The sequence below is a fragment of the Rhinichthys klamathensis genome, unplaced genomic scaffold (assembly GCF_029890125.1).
Source record: "Rhinichthys klamathensis goyatoka isolate OS25496 unplaced genomic scaffold, OSU_Roscu_1.1 h1tg000338l_1, whole genome shotgun sequence".
NCBI classification, from domain to species: domain Eukaryota; kingdom Metazoa; phylum Chordata; class Actinopteri; order Cypriniformes; family Leuciscidae; genus Rhinichthys; species Rhinichthys klamathensis.
In genome coordinates this window covers 783,164-803,445 of record NW_026606852.1, presented here as the reverse complement: position 1 = coordinate 803,445, position 20,282 = coordinate 783,164, and the positions used below count along the sequence as shown (strand labels likewise).

Here is a 20,282-nt window from a genome sequence, read left to right as displayed (position 1 = left end):
TTTGGCCCAGTCTCAAGAGCTTGCGCTTTGACATTGGATGTCGTCCTCACTCATCTTGCATCTCTGGGGTTGAGATTCCACACCAAGAAAACCGTTCTCTCTCCTGCCCAGAGGACAACGTATTTAGGGGTTGTATGGGACTCTGTCCCCCGCTCGTGTCGAGTCCATCTTAAACACCCTAACCGAAATTAGGCTTGGTCAGGAAATTACTTTCCATCACTTTCAAAGAGTTCTAGGTCTTATAGCAGCTGTGTCCATGGTGATACATTTGGGCCTTCTGCACATGAAACTGTTTCAGCTGTAGCTCAGAGTCAGGGGATCTCGTCCAAGGGCCAATCCCCAGAGGCAAATAAGGGTAAGGGCACAGGCCGAGTGCTCTGTGCCCTTTCTAAAATCCATGTTTATGGTAAGCGCACGCGCTGAGCACTTTGTGCACTTGCTAAAATCCATGTTTATGGTAAGGGTTATGCGCTGCTGGCTTCATACCCTTTCTATGTGGCTCAGACTCCGGTTCATAGAGATTAGATGGATGCCGAGGCTTTTTAGGTGTGGTAGAATGTGCGATCTCTGACCCAGTTTATTTGCCATGGCTGCAATACGCTGTGTTTTCTGCCAACTGGCAACCCAGGGTGTCGAAATACTATTGGGTAAATTGGCATGACACAGAATAAAACAAAAACAGACATTCCGACACGGAACACACATTTCAAAGTAAAATAACAGGGAAATAAATATGTGAACTTATGCTTTAATTCAAGATTTTGATTTCAAGTAAACAAGTAAACAAATTTCAAGTTTTATGCTTAGACATTTTTACTGGGAAACAGAAAAAATACTAATTAATTAAATGCTCAAATGTACTCTTAGGACTTGTTGATTGGTTAAAGTGCGGATTGACAGCTGTATGATATATAAGACATTATGATAACTTTTACAAACAGTGAAGGAATGTTAATGACGTCCTGGCCTGGCATATTTATTTACTTTCCACACACTGTTGGGCCAATATGCCAGACTATTTCATGTGCTATTTCAGTCAATGTAGAAACTCTCTCCCATAATTTTTCATTTAGACTTTTGGAGAATAAATCAGTATGTCATGCTGAGGCCGGAAGTACTTTAAATGATCTAACAATATCCCTATATGTAACAACAATTCAGCCATCGAAAGTTCTTAGCACTTGAATAAAGTACACATTGTGATGCAAAAGTCTCTCACAAGTCTTTTAGGGTTTTGAAATGTTAAACAAAGAAGCGTTATGACGTACAATAAAGACTAAATATTTAAGATATTTCACTATTTTAAGGTCTCTGAACAAATAAGCATTTTTGTGACATTGACCATATGACTCCTTTGTACAAATGGCCAGATGTTCTTATTCTTTTGACGCACAAGATGCTTCAGTATCCAGTGGTTGTGTGCAGTCACATGTTCAGTCCAACTGCACACGCTCCAAAGCAGCTGTCTAGCACGAGCTCCATAGCTCTGCGTGTGCTCCTGACAATCGCTTAGTGACCGCTGATACAGAGAATGTTCAAGTATCTGCGGCATGCAGCCTGCCCTCGGCCCCTCAGGCATTCACACACACATACAGAGAGAGAGAGAGAGAGAGAACACACACGCAAACGTTGGGTTTTCATGTTTCATGGGGTTTCAATGTCCCCACAAAGACAAGGATTTCGGATATTGCCATTTTTGTGGGGACATTTTGTCCCCATAACATAGGGTATACCTGACCCACACAAACACACTCTGACACACACATTTTACAAGTTAAGGTCTTGATCAGACACAGACACACTGAATGTATGGCTCAAGAGATTTGTGTCATAAGATTTTTACAGTGCAAGCATCTCTGTAACACTTTACAATAAGGTTCCGTTTGGTAACATTAGTTAACTACATTAGCAAATGAACAATACTTCTAAAGCATTTATTAATCTTAGTTAATGTGAATTTCAATATTCCGTTTGTTACCATTAGTTAACTACATTCGTTAAAATGAACTAACAATGAAAAATACTTCCGAAGCAATTAATAATCAAAAGTTGTATCTGTTTATATTATTTAATGGACATGGGCCTGTATGCATAAAACTTCTCAGAAATGCTCTTAAGAATAGTCTGGAGCTTTGCCATAAAGGATTAGTCCACTTTAAAATGAAAATTAGCCCATGATTTACGCACCCTCAAGCCATCCTTGGTGTATATGATTTTCTTCATTCAGACGAATACATAAACAAACTCCAAACGGCTTGTGTGGGCCTTCTGAAGCAAAATGATGAGTTTGTGTAAGAAAAATATTTAAGCTATTTATTTTACTTTATAAAGTTTTAAATATTAATATTTTTCTACTCAAACTCATAGTTTAGCTTCATAAGGCCTTAATTAACCCCCTGGAGCTATTTGGAGTTCGTTTACGATGGATGGATGGATGGATGGATGGATGCACGTTTTTGAGCTTCAATCTGTTGGTTGCAATCCACTGCAATTATAAAACTAGGAAGAGCCAGGATATTTTTTAATCTAACTCTGATTGTATTCGTCTGAAATAAGAAAGTCATATACACCTAGAATTACTTGAGGGTGAGTAAATCATGGGCTAATTTTTCATTTGAAAGTATAAAGGGGTCATATAATGGTACATGCACTTTTACAAGTTGATTGTACTGAAATGTGTGTTGGCAGTGCCTGTACACAACCATCATATAATGATAAAAATCCATTCAGTGTTTTTGTTTTAATCTCCTTATATGTTTTCCCCTGTCTCAAATCAAGCTGTTCGACCGTGTGACGTCACACGGTCGGACGCCCCTTGATTGACAGCAGCGATTCAACACAGACCCGCCCTCGCTCGTCCTGTCAATCATAGTCTGCGCGGACCGGCGCGGTCATTGTTGATATGCTGGAGCACTGTCTATGAGCAGAATGGCGTCTAAGCGATTGTGGTGTTCTGTTCTTGGGTATAATAACGAACACAGTCATTTTAATGTTCCTAAATCCGAACCGCTGAAGACGCAGTGGCTGAGTTTTGTTTTCGAAGGGAATATTCCCCACGAGCAACGTCAATGCTCTCATGTTTGCCGAATCATTTCTCAGTGGACTGCTTTATAAACGAGGGTCAGTATAAAGCTGGTTTTGCTAAGAAGCTGCACCTGATAAAGGATCGGTACCTATTCGTGTTCCTGCTGAACCTCCAGAAGAACTAAAGTGAGTGTAACGTTTTATTAGTCTTTATATTAATCTTTATATTAATCTTTGCAAATCGCTAGCTGCACGCTTCACGATGAATGCGTCGGTTTACACTCAGGGTACATTACAGCATCTTTTCTATGTACAACGTTCTCAATATAATTCATAATCCCACGTTTATAATGAACAACGCGTTATGGTTATTGTGTTATTGTGTTACGCACAGAACAGAGGGGCGGAGTCAGCACAGCTCATGATCATTTAAAGTCATATGCACTGAAACGGCGTGCTGAAAACAGAGCTGTTTTTGACCAGGTAAAATAAGTGTTTTCTTACAATACTAATGAGAATCTTTAATTAAAGTATATTACAAACTTTTAATTTAGACCCTAAATAATCATATTAGCTTGTACAAAAATGGCATTATATGACCCCTTTAAGTGTCAAAAAATTATTAGAAAAAATAGGACTTAAGAGTAGGAGACTTTTATAAAGAAGCTAAAAGCAACTTTCAGCAAAGTCTAAGACTGATTCTTAGGTGCTGACTGAAGTGGCACTTGAGTGTTGTGAACTAAGGACTACAATGATGTCAACCCAAAATGGCCGCCCTCAGCCACTGAATCATCCAATAGCGAGCCTTTAAGGGTGAACTCACAGCAGCATGGCACCGATCATTTCATGTAATCATAATAAAATAACTTAAATAAGACACTGAAACATTTATTTTAATTCTTAATTTAAAAAAAAGTAAAATAAATAAAAAAATTAAAAAGTGTTGATGCTACGGAATCCTTTTCTATTGATGCATGTCTCCTCACTTACAGTTGGAGTAATGATGCAAACACGAGTTCCATCAGTGGCTTCAACAACTCCAGGGAAGCTTGCAATCCTCATAAAATTGGCTTGATTGTGTCGCATGGTTTGAAGATCAGTTAGAAAGTCAATGAACTGCCATACAGTAGTGGCCAAAAGTGTTGAGCAGCCTAGGAAAATTGACATGTTCACCCTTTATCCAAATGTTATTAAAAATGTATTAAGGTTTTGTAAGCATATTGGTGCTTTGAGTCAATTGTTTTATTTGGACGCAATGAAACGTACCGAATCATGCAAATAACACAAGCAAAAACAAGAGAGAAGCAGTGAAATAGTAATAACTGATTATGTTGTTGTCAATGTATTCTTTTTCCTGGAGCTTTTTTTATTTTTCTAAAACCTCTAGCTTCCTTTTTTTTTGCCAAATCATTTTGCAGATAAAACCTTGACTAAGTTTGTTTTTTTGTTCTTCCTTCATATTTTGAAATATAAATATATATATATATATATATATTCCTAATATTTTGATGCGGTTTAAGGGAACTTGTAAGGTCATTAAAAAAAAATAAAAAATTTGCACTTTCATCACTTCTGGCCACTATTATGTTTGGTGTGTTAGTGCCATAGTGCTATATCAGACCCTGCTTACTGTGGACTTATTTGATTTTTTTATTTTTCCAGTTGCCAAAAGTCATGTCATTATTACTTTCATTACTGCAGTCAGAGCATTGATTAATAGAGTGAGAGAAGTTATTACATTTCTTCAGTTACAAAAATAATACCTTTACGATCAAGCCTGTTTTGTTTATTTAACATCATATCATAATATACAACATATAGCCTACATAACTCCAATACATTATATATTTGATTGAATGTGTGTTCCTCCTCTTCTCTGATGCCATCTGGTTAATTTTAACTACCTCTCCAGCACTCTTAAATAATTTAGGAGCTGAGACCTAGTCTTAACACTCAGGAACCTTTGTGAATCACACTTATTCTTAAGTCTAGGAATAAGACTAAAATTACATCATTCTTTGACACACTCCGCATATGGCCCCAGAGCTTGTATGAACTAACAATGAACAGTGCTTTTATTAACTTACAAAGATGAATAGATACTGTAACAAATCCATTGCTCGTTGTTAAGTTAGGTCATGCATTATCTAATGTTAACCAAAGGGACCTTATTGTAAAGTGTGACCAGCATCTCTACTATCATTCCTCAAGCTTACGGTTATAGTTCTTTGAACTAATCTCTGATAAACTCTGACATGCATAGTCCTGGACTGTTTGTACTAGACATGAATGATACCTTAAACTGTGTTCTGCATTGGTAGGCACCATTTATATTGACTTTAATTTTAACTTAATCTAATAACTATTTAATTAAGCATTTTATTTAATTCGATTTTCTTTCTTTTTAGGAGTGGGAGACATGCTTGGTTCTAAGGCGTGTTGACATGGATTTGACTAATCACTCTAGAAATCCTAAGAGCTTTAATATAAGTATGAAATCAGTGGGATGGGAGTTTTCTGATGGTCATCTGTTCGTCTTTGGAATGTTATTTACTGACTGTACTGATAAAGAGTGACTTTCCGGATATGCTGAAGGGAGTGACATGCCGTTTTCCTAAGGGACTAGGAAAAAGACTGGAATTTACAGATAAGGACTGCAAAATAATTAAGGAAAACAAATGATCTTTCTCAGCATACAAAGACGAGAAGAGCATCCCAAAATCAGCCTCATATCTGGCATCAACACATGGATAGAATGCAGGTAGAAATTCGCATGATATAATTTGAAATACTAATAGGTGGAAGTAATGTGTTATGAAATATTTTTACGTAAACATAGCTGCAATTCCATGGCCTCTGACCATAACCTGAACCCAGACCTGATCTAATGAAATCCAGACTATACCCTGAACCAACAGGGCATTTAATCTACGCGTCATTCCTATGCAGTACATTTTCATGTTCCCATCATATATATTAGATCAAATATTAGATTTAATATTTCTATTTGGAAGATGGATTATTGTGTTTTTCACTGTATAAAAATTAAGTGAACATAATTGTGAATTTTGTATAATTTTACTAATTTAAATTGAGTTGATATTGTAGTTTTGGCAAATTATTAAGAAATATTTTAAGAGTTTCTTATTTTTTCTCTATTCTCTGTTGTCTATTTTTTCTATTCCATTCTATTTCCTTTTGAATATTATTTTAATTATATTGTTTTAATATTCGTGTGAATACTTTCAATTATTTTTTTCCTTTATTTCTTCCTTTTCCTTAATTTCCCCTTCCATTTTGTCTTTTTTGTAATGTTTCATAAAATTGCAGAAATCGTTTTTTTAAGTTTAAAAAAAATCTACATTCACACCAAATAGTAAGCTGCACTAAATCTACAAAATAAATGTATATATTCATATTTTATAAACGGATATATTTTATAACGTTATACATTTATATTTGAGGCATCATGTTAATATCAAATAAGTAATCAATAATTAATTAATAATGAAGTTATAATAAATTAAGTTTACATGTCTGAGCATAAAAATAGCGTATTTCTTTTATTGAAATTCCTGCTTAAAGTACAACATGAAGTTTTTTTTACAGAGTTCAAAAGGCACTGCATTACAGGAATGATGACCCCAAAACACAAAGATGCAGAACAAAAATAAATCCACCCTGAAAGACATGTGTGACTGGCCACTAAGGTTTAGGTAACTTTAGAAACCTCAACTATACAATACGCCTATACTGTATTTATTATTCATCTACCCAAGAATGTGACCTGTGTAGATACTTTCACAGTCTGTATTTATTTATCTTTAACATACATTATATTCCAACTCTTTATTCTACAGTACAATGTTGAGTCCTCCTCTTGCAGAAGTGCATTCTGGGAACTGACAGCAGCCAGAGCCTTTAATCAGTGCGACTCCCACTCTGTGACCGCACACGCCCTGTAATAAACTCTGTGTGTGCAGCCTATTCTCATGAAATAAATAGATGCGTTCTGGGGTTGTTCTTTCTGGCCAGTTCTTTTCACCATACCACAATCTGATTACAAGACGAAATGCTCCTGGAAATGGCTACTGGAATTCTTTTGGGAATAGAGCACTGACTCCCTTCATTAGTCTCCATTGTTGAAGCGGAAGTGCCTAGTGCCCTGGAAAATTGAGAAACTAATTTAATGAGTGAGTTTCATACTTGTGTGATAAACAGTGTTGGTCAAGTTACTTGGAAATAGTAATTAGTTACTGATTACTGATTACTTCTCCAAGAAAGTAATTAGTTACTTTACTAGTTACCTACTAAGTTACTTTTCAAAAACATGATGCACGACCTGAATACGCTATAAAGCAAATAGACCTTTCAGCCTACTTCTATTCTTTCTGCATATTCCATCATCTAAAATTGTATCAAATGAAACACTCTCTTTTTTTAAACTTGTTTTATTAGTTTCAATATTTTAACTTTATGCGCATTGCATCAAGCAAAAAATAAATTAAATGCAACTGTCTCAGACTTTTGATGAACATTTAAACCTATTTTCTGCACATTCCACCATATTTTAATGAAATAAAGAAAGTCGTCCTTCTTCCTTCTTCTTGCTAGGTGCTTGCTCAGATTTGAGGTGGAATTTTGACATTCTCCAACGGGGGTCCTGTTTCTAGATCAGGATGCTCTCTACACACGCAAGGTCTCTCTCTCTCTCGCTCGCTCTGGCGCTCTCCCTCTTTGAGGGTGCGCGTGCGCTACGCGGCCTCTGTCTCGCATGCACGCTCGCTCTAGATTCCAGGAGATTTAAACTATTTTGCGGTATAACTAGTCGATCACGAGTGGCTCAACAGGTAGATCTATAGATAAACTCATCTTTCAGGCATTTGACCGACCGGGTTGACACTTCAGCGTGAGAAATCGGGGGTGTGGCGTGTGAGACCAATCAAATGCGTGTCTCTCTCCCGCGCTCCACGTTGTCTCTTGTTCAACACTACACATTTCGGTGTTTACCACTGACGTCGCGGCGCTCATACATGATTGTCACTCACGCACGACTCATGGCACGAGACAGTCTCACGAAACAAAATGACGGTTAACTAACGCAGTAACGCAGCCTGCTTACGGGAAGTAACAGTAATCTAATTACTGTTTTTGCAATTGTAATCCCTTACTTTACTCGTTACTTGAAAAAAGTAATTGGATTACAGTAACGCGTTACTTCTAACGCGTTACTGCCCATCAGTGGTGATAAAAGCTTTAATTTCACAATTAAAATATCAATGTCAATTTCTAGAAGTTTCAATCAAATTAAATACTGTAGAAAGGGAACGTTGAGTATTTTACAGTATAAGCAACTATATAATTATGTTTATATTATTATATAGTAAAAATAATAATAATGTTAGCATGTTGATGTTCAATTTAATTCAGTTTGATTTGAATTGAATTCTTTTGAACTGAATTACAAATTATGAGGCAACATCACATGTACAGTATCATTTGAGGATCGTTTCAGGTGAAGAGCAGGTTTCTTTTGATGCATGTATGATGTTGCACAGAAGAAAGAAATAGAGGTCAGAAATAACATGAGCGTGAGTAAAGGATGACAGAATTTTCCTCTTTGGGTGGACTATCCCTTTAAGAAAATTGTTTGGATTTGATCTGCCTTCATGAACTTCAACTTGGTGAATAGGAAACATTTCAGTTACAACATTATGCAAGTCTGCATGACATTTTTCTTCATAATGTTGTTTCTAACTATTTACAGTAATCTGACAATACAGCCATATTTGCTTTCCCTCTGTTTTTCATGTGTCCACTCTCAGCATGCTTAAAGGTGCTCTAAGCGATGTTGGGTGACGTCACTTCTTGTTGACGTTCGAAGTATTGTCAAACAAAACGGAGGCTAGCTCGACCCTCCCTCCTCCTCATCCCGTCCCCTCCCCCTCCCTTCCATTGCACGCACACTAACCCCCCACCCCAAAATCATTCTTGTCAGTTATTGGCTGGAAAACTGTTTGTTATGTTTCGTAGTCCAGGTTGGACCAGTTTGTTTTTGTTGCCGTTTGTGGAGCCTGGGTTGTCTACAGAGACTGATTTTTTTACAGTGTGTTCAGGGGACAGGCAGCTAGCGGATAGTGAGGAGATGTTTGCTGTTTGTGACAAAAACATTTTCAGCCTAAAAAACGTGACATCGCTTAGAGCACCTTTAAACAATTTATGTAAAGATCATCTGAGATGCTAAATGTTAATGGAGCATGCAACTATGGCAAGGTATGCTGCTGAAAAACAACTTAAACCAGCAAGGTCGGTTGCTGATCTTAGGTTTAAGTTGGTATTGGTGTGATCTACCAAAACCCCTCTAAAACCAGCAAAATAGACCAGCCGGACAAGACTGGAAGACCTACTTAGAAATTTTTAAGTAGGAAAGTGTTACACTGCGTGTGGGGCATGAATATGTGAATTAAAGAGAGTACAGAAAACATTACCCACCTGATCTTCGCAGTTTCTTTATGACTGTTTCTTTTCCTCTTTGAGAGGAAAGTGGAAAAATCATGACCCAAACATAACCTCAAACAATCCTTTACTCACTTTCAAAGGCTTTAGAAAGTTTTTGAAAGGTCTGGAAAATTAAAAGAGCATGTGTGATGGAACTGGTTGGAAATGCAGAAATTCAAAATTCATTTAAAGAAAAGGCTAAGATAGAAAGTTATGTAAATATTTGTCTGCTTGTCTGCCAAACCCACAGTAAAGGTTGAGCCGCACAGTAACAGGGCCAAATCAATATAAAATCCTAAAGTCCATTGAGGATTGTGCAGTGACATGGCTGACCCGAGTGGCTCAGATAGTCCCCCTCTAAAAAATATCATGAGGCACAAAGAATCCATTGAAGTTACATTTGCCAGTTCAATAAAGTCTCTCACGTACTCCTCTATGGGTCGGTCTCCCTGACGGAGACGCATGATCTGTACTGCTGGATCCATCTTTGGTGGGTTCTTCTGTAATGATGCAGAGCAGGAAGCAGGATCCAAGTGCAGCAGTGTTTTTATTAAATAGACTTAAACTTTGACCAAGACTCAGACTATGGAACAGGTCTCAGAAACAGAACAAACAACATTACAAAGTCAAGAACCCACAAACACTGATACAAGACACAGGGTTTAAATACAGAGATTAACAAGATAAACAAGATAACAAGGGGGAGGGCTAATTAGAAACAACTGGAGAGACTAATAAACATAATGGGGAACTGCTAACATGGGACAAGACAGGGGAACACAGACGTGAATCATGACATTGGGACCCTAAGGTTCATTGATGCATGAGGGCAGCGAAGGCTATCCGGTCTAGTCTGAGCCAACAGAAGATCTACTGTGGCACAGACAGGTCACAAAATTTTAATGATGGTTATGGGAGGAATGTGTCTCAACACACAGTGCATCACACTCTGCTGCATAAGGGGCTGTGTAGCCACAGACCAATCAGAGTGCCTATAATGACCCCTATCCCCCGTCAAAAGTGCCTACAATGGGTACATGAGCGTCTGAACTGGACTTTGGAGCAGTGGAAGAAGGTCGCCTGGTCTGATGAGTCCAATTTTCTTTTACGTCACGTGGCCGGCTGTGTACATGTGTGCCGTTTACCTTGAGAAATGATGGCACAAGGATGCACTGTGGGACGACAACAAGCCGTTGGAGGGAGTGTGATGCTCTGAGCAATGTTCTGCTGGGAAACCCTGGGTCTGGCCATTCATGTGGAAGTAAATTTGACACGTGCCACCCACATTGAGCGTCAGCCTCAGTTCTGGCAGGGCAAGTAGTCAAGACGCTGCTAACGCTATTGGCCAACAACACGGTCTCATCAGCGATCTGCTCAGCTGAGCTGCATAAGCTGATCTGCATCAGCGCATCAGCTGTTCAACTCCCCTCGCTGCTAATGATTACGCTCAAATCAGGGCGCCCTATTTAAGCAGATTCAGTTCGCTCCTAACTGCTTGCTGCTTGCTTCTCTGCAGCCCGCCACCTCCCCAGCTCCTCCTTGTCGTGTATAACGTGGAATTTGCTATTCTGTCATCATTGCTGCTCTGTTCATATGGGGGAATAGTTCAGCTCTCCCAGTCCTAAACTGTGTGAGTGTTCCCTAATGCTGCTGCTGCTCTGACTCTCTGCTACTTCATGGTGCTCATGAAAGGTCAGAGGACTCCCTGAACAGAGTCATACCACCAAAACTTTTATTCAGATTTATCAACTTGAATTGAATTTCCTAAATCATTTTTATTGTCATGTGTGTTCTTGACTTAATGGACCTGACAGAACTAAACATTGTTGCAGACCAGGTATACCCCTTCATGACAATGGTGTTCCCTGGTGTAAGTGGTCTTTTTCTGCAATATAATACACCCTGACACACTGCATACATTGTTCAGGAATGTTTTAAGGAACATGATGAAGAGTTCAAGGTGTTGCCCTGGCCTCCAAATTCCCCAGATCTCAATCCAAATGAGCATCTCTGGATTGTGCTGGACCAACAAATTATATCCACGATGCCTCCACCTCACAACCTACAGGACTTGAAGGATCTGCTGCACATCTTTCTGCCAGACACCACAGGACACCTTCAGTTTAAATTAGAAGTTTTTTTATGGTTATGAAATCCATATTAGCAGGTGTCTTCTGCTGTTTCTTTAAAAGTTCTTTAAAGGGGTCATATAATGGTACATGCACTTTTACAAGTTGATTGTACTGAAATGTGTGTTGGCAGTGCCTGTACACAACCATCATATAATAATAAAAATCCATCCAGTGTTTTTGTTTTAATCTCCTTATATGTTTTCCCCTGCCTCAAATTGAGCCGTTCGACCGTGTGACGTCACACGGTCGAACGTGGTGTTGTGTTCTTGGGTGTAATAACGAACACAGCAGTCATTTTGATGTTCCTAAATCCGAACCACTAAAGACACAGTGGCTGAGTTTTGTTTTCGAAGGGAATATTCCCCACGATCAACTTCAATGCGTTCATGTTTGCGCGAATCATTTCTCACCAGACTGCTTTATAAACGAGGGTCAGTATGAGCTGGTTTTGCTAAGAAGCTGCTCCTGAAAAAAGAATCGGTACCAACTATTTATGTTCCCTCTGTACCTCCAGAAGAAGTGAGTTTAAAGTTTTATTAACCTTTATATTAATCTTTGCAAATCGCGAAAAAAAGTTTTTCATGACCATTAGTTGTAACGTCAATCTGTCAATCTGTCAATGAACTAACGTATACATCAGTAAACACACAGCGTTCGTATCTCACTACTCTACCCTGCCAGTGCATACAAAAATAGATCAAAGTGACATTATGTTAACCAACCATTCAGAAACGTCCTGTTCGACCCTTAATTGTCGAACTTCTTTGCGGCCGTCATCTTGTTCCGGGTCCGACTCAAATTGAATACGGTTGCACAGATGTGTCCTCAGAGACTCCCGCTGCCATTCTTTCTCCAAAATATACCCTCAACTGTTGTCAAGGCAACACTCCACGTGCGTTGTGTCTAAACACCCGCAGAACAGAGGGGCGGAGTGAGCGAAGGTCATGATCATTTAAAGGCACTAGTGCAAAATGCCCAAGCTAAAGAATTTTTTTGTGTGTGTTTTTAGCAATTGTTGGTTTGGTGTGTTTGAGTGCTCATTGTTACAATTACACAGCAAAAGTTCAGTGACATTTTTATTTGTGCATGGTAGAAAGCATACTGATACTGACATAATGATGCATTGGAGGATATATTTAGAGTGGATACAGATACATGCCCGTGAAAGATAGCGATAATGTTAAGCATGACACAGTAATATATTTACATGGCCGTGAAAGATAGCGATAATGTTAAGCGCACCATAATTAAATAATATATTAAGAAGTAAAAACAGCTACGCTGTTTACTTCTTAATATCTATTTATAGATAGATAGATATTAAGAAGTAAACAGCGTAGCTTTAAATAAACATATTAAACTTTTACGCAGTTAATCTGTTTTGCAGTTCGTGCCTCTGTTGTTTTCGGTTGCAAATTGCTGTTCACAGGCTTGCAGTGCTTTTGGCCGCATTTGTGCGCAAAAACCGTGGCAAAAGTATAAGCGCGGAAAAATGAAAGTTTGAAGAATACAGATCCTATTTATTTTGCATTAGCATGAAGCTGCAGCTTAAAGGAACACTCCGACTTTTTGGGAATTTAGCCTATTCACCTTATCCCCCAGAGTTAGATAAGTCCATACATACCTTTTTCATCTCTGTGCGTGCTATAAGTCTGTTTGACGCACCCACCGCTAGCCTAGCTTAGCACAAAGACTGGATGTAAATGGTTGCAGCTAGCATACTAATCCAAATAAGTGACAAAATAACGCAAACATTTTCCTATTTACATGTTGTGATTTGTATAGTCACAGAGTGTACAAAAAACAAAGTCACATGAGACACAGACATATTTTAACCGTATAAATACTGGGAACTATATTCTCTGAAGGCGAAGCACTGCTACTTGGGCGGAGTGATAACCGCAGCACCTGAGACGCGCTCTCTGCTCCTCACCACGGCTCGTCTCAGGTGCTGCGGTTATCACTCCGCCCAAGTAGCAGTGCTTCGCCTTCAGAGAATATAGTTCCCAGTATTTATACGGTTAAAATATGTCTGTGTCTCATGTGACTTTGTTTTTTGTACACTCTGTGACTATACAAATCACAACATGTAAATAGGAAAATGTTTGCGTTATTTTGTCACTTATTTGGATTAGTATGCTAGCTGCAACCATTTACATCCAGTCTTTGTGCTAAGCTAGGCTAGCGGTGGGTGCGTCAAACAGACTTATAGCACGCACGGAGATGAAAAAGGTATGTATGGACTTATCTAACTCTGGGGGATAAGGTGAATAGGCTAAAGTCCCAAAAAGTCGGAGTGTTCCTTTAAAAATGCATGAATTACACTTACGAATAACAGTTAAATGCTGCAAATATTTATTTCTTACACTTGAAGGGCGATTTACACCTTTACAAATCTTCTCTTCCACATGCAAATTTAATTTACGCTTGCAATCTTATGTACGTGTAGTGGGACGTACAGAGTCTCGTTATTTTTAATTCAATGCTCGCGGGTAATGTACTGTCCAATCATATTCTGCGAGGCAGCGTTTAAAAGGAACCGAATGCACGTTTGTGGGTGTGTGGGTCACCGCCTGTGCGTCATTGCCGGGGACCGCCCATTCCGGTTTGTTTTCATCTCGTCCGCCTGAGCTATGGCAGATGGTTCGTTGCTGGGGGTTGTTGGCGGTGGCTATTTATATGCCCCTCCTGCCTTCCCGTGCCGTTGTTATGGCGACACCTTCGTCCGTGTGTGTGACTCCGATTTGCGACCCGCTATGAAGTAAAGGAATAATCTGTTCGCGGAAACGAGTGCGGACAATGAGGCCTGCGGGGCAACACTAGTTGAAGCTGCTGCTTTGTCTACCTTGGTTTCGTTTGGACAACTCGCTCATGAGCGTGTGTGCGCTCGGTACATGTGTTTGTGTATTTTGCTTTTGTACATTTTATTTTATTTTTCAGTGTTATTGCTTTATCTCGTTTGTTTGTCTACCCATGTATCAAACTGGCGTGGGCGCTCGTTTTAAGTGTATCGTAACATCTGCTTTCTAGCATCTTTTTATGTGATCGCCGGGTTGCTGGTGAAGCATGAAAGTGGAGTGAATATCCACCCAGTTTCGGTGCCCAAATTCTTATCCTCAGCGTGGTTTGATGCATGAACCTTTAGTGTGTAAATAACTGTTTTTTATTTGTTTTCTTTCTTTTGTAACTTGATTTAAATGTCAATTGTTATCTTATTATTTGGAAATTATACTGTTAATTGTGTTTTTGTTACAGGAGCCGAGGCTTTAGGGCAGGCCACTCATAGGCCCTCGTGTGCGGTGGTGGGATTCTGTCACGGAGTGCTGTGCTTGACCTTGTTGGTGTGCGTGTGTCGTGGTGAGATCGGTGCACAGGGTGGTACAGGAGCCTTGTGCTCATTAAGCTAGTTGTTTCTGCCATTGATAAGCCTCGGCTTCCTTCTCGTGTTTGGGGTATTTAATGTATGTGATAACCTGGTCCTTCAGTCGTGTAATGTGTCTTTTTAGATTGCTGCTTGATGATTGAAATAAAACTTTTTGTACTTTTGGTATCCACGTCTCAGACCCTCCTTCGATAACCACGCTCCTGTGTCCTTTTTCGTAGGTGGTTAAATAATAGTAATATTAATATTTCCCTGTTTAACAGGGTGGCGTAGTCAGCTACATGGGTTGAGGGAGTGATCGCCCCTCTCCTCGTCCCGCTACATACGCTTTCACAAATCTTAAGGCCATTGCACACAGAGTCCGAAATTTTCGTTTGCGTTTTTTCGTGATTAGGTGGCTCTGAATTGTCAAAACACCATTCAAACTGCTTGCTACGGATGCGAAAAACGCAGAAAATCGAACCCGATTCGATTTTTTTTATGACGGACGAAAGTTTCGGAGGCAGTGTGCAAGCGTGATTGACATAACATGAGGTCGTATTTTTTAACGTGCGAAAATTTCGGACACGAATTTCGGACTCAGTGTGCAATGACCTTACCTGTGCATGCGATTCTTTATGTCATAATTTTACCTTCATAGATTTGCTGTCACACGATCGGTAAGAGGATTACTAAACTCGTTAAAGCCTGCTATATACTGTTGAATAGGCAGGGCAACTATTACCATAGCATATTAAACATCACATAGTTAACATAGCACATTAAACATCACATAGTTAACATATACATGCTAACTTCAGCGCGCATGACACATAACGTTAATAGCATTTACTACAAATGATGGCCGTGAAAGAGACTGCGAACGCATTAAATATAATATTAAGAAGAAAACAGCGTAGCTGGCTTACAGATTCAGTTAACAAATGAATAAGCGCGACGATTCAGGGAGCAAATCTGCTTTCTTCGTCCCTCTGTCTCTGGTCCTGCGCTGTGCTCACTCAGTGTGCAGTGTGAGAGGGAGAGTGGCCAGCGGCTAGAGCGGCAAAAACCAATGTGTGCTTCTTTTAGCGATATATTTAGCGATTATCTTTTGCATTTCTAATCCAAACAACGTCAAACTCGGCACTGCACTTACTCGTGCCTGTAGCAAGACACCTGTCAAGTTTGAGATCCATCGGACTAACGTTTCGAGAGATATGCGATTAACAGACAGACAGACACACACACACACAGACAGACAGACATTCCTGTAATTTATAGATATATAAGATATAAGATATGCACCGAAACGGCGTGCTGAAAACAGAGCTGTTTTTGACCAGGTAAAATTAGTGTTTTTTTAAAATACTAATGAGAATTTTTAATAAAAGTATATTACAAAGTTTTCATTTAGACCCTAAACATTCATATTAACTTGTACAAAAATGGCATTATATGACCCCTTTAAAGGGAAGGCCTCCTTACCTTTACCTCTGTACAGATAATCATTGTTGGGATAATTCCGGTTCACTTGGCTACGCCGAAGCGATACAATTCTGTATTATACATTTTAAGGAGACAATAGTTTGTTGAGGGTTGGGTTTTTTTTTTTTTAGGGAAGGACAACATGCCTGCGCACATGTGATCAAACGGGCATACCTATAGAATTAACTCTTAATACGCATGTGCACGCCATCAGCGTTCTCACAGGTTCGTGTTTTTAAAGTTTGCGTAGAGAGAACTTAAGAGTTTTCTGTTAAAACGGTGTCGTGTTAGCACCCCCTAAGTTAATAACTAATTATCTTTGCGACGGAAGTGAATCAATCAAAACTAATTTTAGCTGGAAAATAACTTAGAGCTGCCATAAAGCCAAAACAATCTCTGTTACTTTAATGTCCTATTATCACTGTAAAGCCGCTTTGGAGCAATATACATTGTTAAAAGCGCTATATAAATGAAGATGACTTGACTTGACTTAAAGTCACTGTGAACCGGAAGTTGCTAACGACTTTATTTCAGTATTTTCCGTAATTTCCCTGTGAAACAAGGTGACGTCTTTAGAGAAGGAAGGCCTAGAGAGGATGTGCATATTCAGATTTCAAAGATTACAAAGACTTTTTTTGTGAATCAACTTGCACGAATGAATTGTTCACCACAAGACTATTAATGTGCACTAAAAGTAAATAGGGTCAATTTTGATTTAATGCCGTGATTAAATGATTTAATTTAAGTTGTGATGGTTGGAAGTGACTAGCAATCAACTTTGTACCTAGTTGTGATGGATAATCATGTTGTTAAATGTACTGTGAATTACTAACACAGATTAAAAGTGAACAGTGTGAAAGTAAGTGCTCCCATACATGATACATCCATCACATGCAATGTTTGATTTGGCTATAATAGTTACTTTTCCTTCTTTTTCTCACAGGATCATTGTCTGTGTAACACCTCAAAACACATTAGAGGAAGTGACTTCAACGGCAGCAGTTAGTCACCTCTCTAAGTTTTCAGCAACCAAACAAACCCTCACAGGCTCTGATTGTCATGAGGTCCAAAACAAGCTCATTTGAAACTTGGAAAATCAGGTAATTCTTTCATAAACAGCACAGCCTTTCCAATTCTGGACTTATGTGAACTCAAATAGTCTCTTTTGGTGGGAAGAACTGGAGGTGTTCCTCTCAGATTCCTCTAAACTGTAGAGTCTACAAGCACATTGATGGCATTTATATGGTGATTGCAGCTTGGCAAACATCAGGACAATACTCAGTATTCTTCCTGAGACCATGTGCTCTCCACATGTGACATCATGCCTACAAAACACAGAAAGACTTCATTCAGAAAGCTTGCTGTCCAATAGTGGCTGTTTTACTTAACTGAATGATTGTTCAAATTTAACAGACCATCCAGAAGTGTAAGATCCAGCCCTATTGAAAATATGGTTAGCTTCTCAGTGGGCGGTCAATAAAGGGTCAGATGTGTTACAGAGGAGCATGGCACTGGATCAAGAAGCAGATGTTCCTGGGGAACACACATACTGTATGTTTGACTTGAATACACTTTGGATAAAAACCACAAATATAAATGTAAATTTGACATCATGCATTTGATGTTTTAAGTGCCTGTAAAGCTCTGTTCAAAAAAAGACTTAATGAGTTAGATATTTGACCTTAAAAAAAAAGTTAAATAAATTTAAACTGCATATGAATTTAATTGAAGTTTCTCGAACAAGAAAAGATGCAGGGCAGGACTTGATTTTGTCCATTGGGAATTAATTGGATCATTGTCTTTTGTCAGTGGATGTGATCCCATGTGAGTGACAGGTTGCCGGAAGGGAATTTAAATGATTTTAAGTGACTTTAAATTGTTTATACTTAACACACATGAAAAAAACAACAACTGTAATATTTTTTAAGATATTTTACATGGAAAATTATACAGAAATTCTAAAATTCAGAAATTCTAAGTGTATTTTCTCCTTAAAACTCCAGTGAACCAACCCTGGTGAAAAAAGTATACTTTATTATATTTGAAATATATTCCCTTTTTCAATAGTACATTGCAAAAAAATTTACTATCTTTAAATATATTAAAAGTACATTAGCATCATGCTTTTACCTATTTTCACAATACAACTCTTAACAGACTTTAAAATAATTGTACTTTAGTATATTTTCTAAAAATATATTTTCTAAAAATAAACTTGAAGTGAAAATTCATTTTAATTTGTAAAAGTGTATTTATTTGCACTCTATTAAAAATATGTGTTAAGTATATTTTAACTGTGTTCTGGAAATGATCATCGTAACAATGCATTGAAAGTATACTTTTAAAAGACATTATAGTATACAATAGTATTTTGTGCAAACTATAAAGTTTTATTTAGATCTAATAATGTACATTTGTTTTTGAAGACAAAGTATGTCATTTGTAGTATTTGGAACAAGCCAAAGGTAATAGTATACTTGAAGTTTGTCCAATTTAGTACACAAAAGTACACTAAATACTCTTAAAGTTATGCTTTACTACAACTTAATTACAACTAAAATATCCTTAGGACAAATTAATTGTTTCAAAATAGCACACTTCAAGTTAACTAATCATTAACACACTTGAAGTATACTGATAGTTAGTCTGGCGGCAAGTATACTTAGCTTCTTTTTTTTTTCACCAGGGAAAGACAGTCTCAAAATTGCGGTTTGAAATCGCTGGCGCTTTTGACGTCACAAACTACCTTGTAACCAATCACGTCAATGTGTGATCGTCAACGAGTGGATCTCTGTGCTGGTGTGAGTGAGTGGACGCGGGGCTAATTTGCATATTCATTGAACCGCGTATACTAAATGAGGGTGTAGAGTTACGTTCAATCTATTTTAAGGCATGAAGAATTTTTTTTAAAGGAAAAACTTTTAAATATGTCATTTTGGTGATCAAATATGAGTTTTAAGGGATACAATTATTGACTACAGATAGGGATAATTCCGGTTCACGTGGCTACGCGGAAGCACTAAAAAATTCTGTATTATACATTTTTCAAGGCTTGTACCTTGGAACCTATTTCATGGTTTGCATTCTCAAGCCACCAGGCACTGTTTTGTGCAAATGAGCGGCCGGATTTTCAAATGAGCAGAATTAGCGGGCCCAAAGTTAGCTAATGATCGTTGCGACGGAAGTGAATCAATCAAAACTAACTTTAGCTGGACAATAACTTTGTTGTAGAGCTGCTGTAAAGCCAAAACAATCTCTGTTACTTTAATTTCCTATTATCACTGTAAAGCTGCTTTGAAACAATCTATATTGAAATGAAGTTGTCTTGACTACAGGGGGACTTTAAGAATATTACTTTTTTCAAAGTAGTGAGCTACATTGCTGCTTACTGCATAGCCGGCTTCCATCTAAGGCATCATTTAAACTGATCTGGAACCTCATAAGATACTTATTTGGAAAGCTCTATATAGCCAGCTATTCTGTGAACTACACAAATAGCTCTCGTCTGCAAAGCACACTTGTCTACAAATTAATTTCAGTTTGACGTGAGCATGTTGCTAATATATAACGTTGTGATACTCTGATAGTCTAATGAGCATAAAAATACATAACACAAAAAAAAATATTGGGTAAAGTGTAAGATTATATTATTATACTGTTTTAGTTCATTTTTTATTAAGTTATTTTGGGGTATTTTTGAGAAACATTTAACATTTACCTCAAATTTAACATTGCATGTAAATCTCTCTGCATCTTGGAATTACTATTATATCATTATTATT

At 38.1% G+C, this 20,282-nt stretch overlaps 1 long non-coding RNA gene across 1 annotated transcript in view; it reads left to right on the top strand.

Annotated features, from left to right (window-relative positions):
• Positions 1 to 20,282, top strand: part of LOC130106369 (uncharacterized) — a 38,135-nt gene that overhangs the window by 16,871 nt on the left and 982 nt on the right. The gene's annotated exons all lie outside the window — the stretch shown is intronic.